Raw genomic sequence first — 6,468 nt, 5'->3', positions numbered from 1 at the left:
CAGAAACTCTACTAGTCTCTTAAGTTATCAAGGCTATTGACTAAAAGAGCAAATTTAAAGTAGCACAGGAATAACTAACTTGCTTTATAAACATTTCCTTTTATTAATTCTTCCCATTTTTCTTGGCCTGATCCTATAAGAAAATTATTAGCCCAAGTTGCTGATTAGCAAATCCTCTGGCCTCAGCATGTCTCTGGATTTCTACATGGGAGAGAAAGAAGACCTGTCTTTGGGTAGTCACATGGAAAGGAGAAATATAATGAGAGGATATGCTCAAAAGATAAATGAAAGATAAGCAGCTTTAAGCCTTAGATCTTTAATATTTTTATCTTTAAATTGCAGGCATGATCACTTGAATGATAATAAAATAGTAGGCCTATTGGACTTGGCATGGACAGGATGGTGTTGACCACAGTGGAAACTGTTTCTGGCTGGGTGAGCTTAGCACCACCTTCTATGCCCATATCTAAAGCACTATGTGCCAAATCTGGGCACTTTTCTGAACTTGCCACTGCTTCAAAGGTACAGATAAAATTCAGTAACAAAAATAGTAGCCATTAGTTTTTACAAGAACTTTTAAAAAAATTTTCTACAGAAAAGTGTTAGGTCAGTTTGTATATAGATTACCAGGATCTTTTCAAACAGGAGACTGGGGTCTTTAGACTCTATTTCTAAATATTAGTTGTGTTGTGATCAATCAGCACGGAAAAATCCTAACAAAATGAAATTTACAAGATCTCTGAAATAGTAAATGGAGCTAGAGAGAAACAGAGGTGCAGTCCATCCTCATACTGAGATAGTACTGAAGCCAGGAAGGGGCTCAGATCAGCCCCTGGAGAAGGTTCTGGCCTGGAGGAGACTTGGAATGGGGAAACCAAAGTTAGCCTGGGCTAGAGCTCCCTGATCCCGACCATCTGCTCTAGTTCGTGTGTCAGTTTTCTCCAGGGCCAAAGAAGGGGCCAGCTGGTATGAGTAGCAAGAATAGGTTCCTCTGTTTCTCCCAGTTGTTATCTAGTACAGAGACCTCTGTATGATTCCAAAGCTGAAAACCTTCCTAGAGTGTTGGTTTTATCGTCTTGCCTCTCAGAAAGACCAGCTGGAAAGTGAAGTTGCCTCTGTGCCTTGAGAGCTGTATTTTCACAAAGAGGGCAAGCTTTCTGTGGAAAGGAGAAGAAGTCTCCTAACAGAGAAGTGGCAGACCAGCCACTTTCTTCAAATGTTAAAGTCAGATATTACCCACTTTTACTCCAACCTAGACAATACACACACACACACACACACACACACACACACACACACACGTATGTATACATGTACATATATATGTAGTACATATATGTGTATATATGTACATATATATATGTATATATATGTGTGTTTGAAACAAATCATATATATATTCACTTTCCCATTGCTAAGACAATACTCAATACCGAGAATTTAAAGTAGCAGAGGTTTAATTGGCTTATGGTTTCAAGTGATTCAGTCCATGGTTGACTGGGTCTGTGGCAGGAATATCATGGCCAAAGGGTGTGGTAGGACAGAGCTACTCATTTCATGATGGTTTGGAAACAGAGTAGAGAAATAGTGCTAGAGATGAAGGGGTGAAGAACCAAAAATAGTTTCCAAATTCATTTTCTGTGACCCACCAGACATACATAAGTTATGCTCTTCAATCACCTGGGTGGATCTGAAACTCAATCAAGTTGGCATAACTGAGGTTAAGCATCACAAATCATAATGGACCCAGTAAACTTACAAATTCAAAGGAGACACACAGTGATCTTTCCAGATATGCTAAAATAAATTGTTCCCCATCCTTGTTAACTCTTGCATTGTTTCCTGTATGAGGAGATATTTGTTTTTATTCCAGGGTTTAGTAAGTGACTCTTTAGTGCGTAAGATGACATTTCTCTGAATTGGACTGTGTCTTTCAGGCTTGCAGAAACGTTTGCCATATACCCAGAGTGGAGGAGAGGAAATGTCACACTTGGTCTTCCTGGTGGCAGGGACATCAACATCTAGCCTAATTGCTAAACCCTGGACATTTCTGAATACTTTTCTTCTATCAGGTGGCCCTTGCCACCTGCCTCAGAGGGTCTGCTTCAGGACTGCAGCCAGCCTCCAGGGGGCAGGTTCTTAGTACTGGCCAATGGTCAGCCCAAACCACAATACCGTGCAGGGCTAAAGGTAAGCAAGAGTACAAGATATTGAACTGTGTCTGTAAGTCTTCTATATTTGTCTCTTCTTTTGAAAGAATCTGCTGGTGTATTTAACTTTATCCAAAATAGAATAGATTTCCTGAGAGACCTATTGCACTTGGGGTTAAAAATACAAAAGTACGCTTGATCTTTGCATCACAGTGGTGTTAGCAATGTCATGATAATGCTAAACGAATCTAACTTACAACAAATGCCACAATCTTTGATTGCTCCTCAGTAGAGACATGATTCTCTTCAGGGCTCCAATCTTCCTCTGCATGCCTCGATGGGTGTTACACACAAGCTTTGGCAACACACGGAGATTATTAATTGGAGAATTCCATCCTGAACAGTCTGAAAAGAGACCTGCTGTTAGCTACCAGAAAGTCTCAAGGTAAACCCTTTGGTTGATGCCATTTCCTGTGTGCTACTTGGAGGATTACAAAGCTGAGAGTAGTTGGGAAGGGAGATGCTGTGGCCTGCACTTTCAAGATGCAGTGAGAGCTATGAAAAATAGGAGTTTAGGGAAACTGTACCCTGACAGCAGGAAGGAGGAGAACAAAGAGGCAAGTAATGTTTCATCCAGGGATTTCACACTTGGAGCTTCAGAAAGGAAGGGATGACCCCTGGTACCCTGCCTGGTTTGTAACATTGTAGTGCTTGGCAACACTGCCTGTCAGAGGAAATCACAGAGTTTTCTCCTGCTCTTTATGTTGAAGATATTACAGGCAGGAGATATTTGTTCTGGAAAATACCTTTTGAGAATCAGAAAAACAAGGCCAATAAACTGTTTTGACTAGAATTTTAACTCAAATTATTATTTTGATCTGATTACAAATAATCATTTACCATGGCCCTATACTATTCATTCATCCATCCATTTGGAGTTCATAAATCAATCAGATAATTATGACTCAATCTTTGATAATAACTGATGAAAATTAAAATGCTTTTTTTTCATCGAAATAAGTAGAAATGATAATCTTTGGATTTAGAAAAATATCCACGAGTTCCTCCCCCAAAGGCAGTATTCTCCAAAATATAAGCATTAATCGATAAAGGTTTTCCTTGGGGATTGCTATATTCTGGATAAGCTCTCAGGGAAGTTAAGGCAGCAGTATAGAAAGTTGGAGCTCACTCTGGGGAATTTAGTGGCTTAGTGATACTCTGTCTCAAAATAAAAGTTAAAAAAAAATTATAAAGGCCAAGAGATATAGCCCAGTGTGCGGGACCTGGGTTCAACCCTCAGTATTGCAACCAAACCAGCCTAAACCAAACTGAATCAAATCAAAACAACAAGAAAAAATGTAACATTGAGTTTAGATCTTCATTGCACTTGGATCATGAATTAGGGCCTTTCAGAAGCAATTTGTTTTGGGGTACCACCCTTAGGAATAAATAATGTCTTTCTGGAGATATTCAGTAAGGTCTTTTGAGAATGAATTAGAAGCCATTGGCAAATATAGCTCCTAAGAACTGTGAACAAACAGATCTCTTTCATTTTAACTTTCCAAGACTTGGGTGTTTTGTTATAGCAACAGAAAATGGACAAGGACCACTGGTGGACAGGGACTACCAACTTCTCCAGACATGGAATTTCTCTAGCCCATTGTCACTGCATACATCCTTAATAAAGCTATGGTATTTGGTATAGGAAATCCTTTCTATGTTGCCATCTCTGCTTTTCTAAGAGACTCCTTTCACTTCTCATCTTCAATGCTTTAGAGTCAGTCAAGTCCTTCTGTAGGTCACTGAGCTTGATCTTGAATGGTGAATGGAAACTTTCCTCTGCTGATGGTAAATTTCCTTGTTTGCTGCAATGGTCCAAATGCTCGTTCCCCTCACACTTTATATATTCATACCCAACCCCTAGTGCCATGCATCTTAGATCATGAGGATTGTTGCCCTTACAAAAGAGACCTTAGAGGGTTTTCCTCTTTCCAGCATGCGAGGACACACAGAAGGTGCTATTTTGGTAGATCTTGAATTTGCTGATGCCTTGAATTTGGACGTCTTGGCCTCCAGAACTGTGAGAAATAAGTTTCTATTGTTATAATTTATCCAGTGTAAGGTGGTTTTTGCTTGTTTGTTTTTAGAACAGGCCAAAATGACTAATGCCTAAGACTTGGTCCTCAGCCAAGATAACCTAGCTATTTTGGTTCTCTATATAAAGCCCTGCAGAAAGATTCCCTAGTACTGGCCTGGATTTTCAGTCCATCTGTCATCAGTGTGGGTCCAAGAACCTCCACCCTCTGAGTACCCATTCAAGGGAACACTTCGCACGGACCAGCCCTGGGGCTCAGGTACACAGCACTACATAAAACACAGTCCACGTGCCCGAGGGTTGAGGCAGTATGAAAAGAGGAAAGAAACAGTGTCTGATCATTATTAATTCCCCATCATCAGTCCCTTCCATAAGGTCAAAGTGGACATTTTTTCATTCACAGATTCTAATATGATTTCATATTGTTATACTTATTATATATTTGATTGTATGACTCCATAACCTTTCTTATCACTAATATTACAACTTATCCATTCTCTAGGAACATGGAGATTACACTGTTATGAAGATTCTTGTACAGGATTCCCAGGACACCACATGTAAGTTCTCTAAATTTAGTGTATATAATGGGACATGTTTGAAATACTTAGTGAATATTTAACTTTTAAAAAGTCATTGCAGTAATTTCCCTCAAAATACTCGCCTTTGTTTCAAACTTGCTTATGCTATCCTTCTTGGAACTTTCTGAAGTAGTTCTAGAAGTCTTCTTTCATGAGTCTCATTAAGAAACATGTTCAAAAGTTTGAAGGGAGCCACTGTTAAATGCCATCCAACAGAAAGGCAGGGTCATGCAAACATTATAGTGTTGATCGGATTTGGCACGTGCGATTTCTAGCTTTTCTCCAAAGCCAAAATGATCATGAAAGAAAAGGCTTTGACTTGTTTTAGGACACTGAGCTAGCACCAGTGGTACAACTATAGACACTCACAATGTGCACTCCCAGAACTGCTTCAGACAGTGGCAAAAACAGTGTCCAAAGTATGCGTAAAACAAGAGGGAGTATTTGGAGGGAGAGTAATGAAATGTATTTCTTACAGCAACAATTTAAAAGAAAACTTTTAAACATTCACTATATTTTTTAGTCAAGTTGTATACCCCGAATTTTTTTGTGGTAGCATACCATAGCTTGCTTTATTAACGATGCCTATGTGTTATACGAGCCAGCTCCTGGCTCATTCTTGAAATCATTTTAACTTTTTGTAGGTGAATCTGGGATTTCTGGTCTTATTGGTGCTTTCTTTACTTTCTGACAGTAGCAGCACATTGACATGCACACTGAGGATGTTTTCTCATCTGGTGGGACAAATGGACATGGTAAAGATCAGGTTTTCATGCCTAGTTCAAATTGAGTTAATGAGTTTTGTGAGCCTTCTTTAGTGTGTCTAATACAACATAATCACAATGCATTCATCTCCCTCTGATATATAGGTAGCTAACTAGCTAGATGATAGACAAAATAAATGATATAGATAGATGATAGATAGATAGGTAGGTAGGTAGATAGAATAGATGATAGACACCAACTTTTCAGAAACTTTAAGCATTTCGGGGAAATTACCACATTTATTTTCAGTTTTGCCAATCTCTGCTCTGCAGATCCTTCAGATAGAGTTCTGTAACTGCACCCGTGAACAAAGAACAGCTCCTCCAGATTTGTTCTTGGTATGAGTCTGAAGAGCTACCAGTTCCAAGTGGGGAGGAGGAAGTCACTGAGCCAGAGACCAAGACAACACAACTGAACAGATTCTCCTTTTCCAAGGCAGTGTCCTTGCAATGCAACTTTAGAATTTTATATAATGTACAGAACTCATGGCATCTCAGCAAAGTCATGATTAAAATTTATATTCTAACCAAAAACATTTGGAGAAAGTATTTCAAATTTCCCACTTCAATGTTGAATCTCAATTGAGAACTAATTATTGATGATGAATATATAATATCTATATAGCATTATACTTTCTAAATATAATAAACAATATTTCAATAGTAATAGGAATCTTGAGACTTGTTTTTCCTAGTTTTAGTGGAAAATATGTATAAAACAACTTTTGAAATTGAATAAGATTCTGTGTCTTGGAATTTTTGATGTTAGTTGAAAATTCTACAAAGGAAGAGATGATATTGAATTCATAGATAACTAGATCAGGATATTTACAAAAATTGCTACTGGAAATCAAAAGTTTGTTAAAAACCAAAAATGA

General features: G+C 38.5%; 1 long non-coding RNA gene across 1 annotated transcript; it reads left to right on the top strand.

Moving 5' to 3' along the window:
- The first annotated feature begins 4,406 nt into the window (after positions 1-4,406).
- On the top strand, positions 4,407-6,257 carry LOC134472354 (uncharacterized). The gene is made up of 3 exons (XR_010042164.1): positions 4,407-4,504; positions 4,748-4,805; positions 5,864-6,257. It is a non-coding gene; the product is annotated as an uncharacterized LOC134472354 (long non-coding RNA).
- Positions 6,258-6,468: the final 211 nt, after the last annotated feature.

The sequence above is a fragment of the Cavia porcellus genome, unplaced genomic scaffold, assembly GCF_034190915.1.
Source record: "Cavia porcellus strain 051 isolate PalLab524CR breed Dunkin Hartley unplaced genomic scaffold, mCavPor4.1 scaffold_23, whole genome shotgun sequence".
NCBI lineage: Eukaryota > Metazoa > Chordata > Mammalia > Rodentia > Caviidae > Cavia > Cavia porcellus.
The sequence above is the reverse complement of the archived record's forward strand: the minus strand, read 5'-3'. Positions and strand labels throughout refer to the sequence as shown.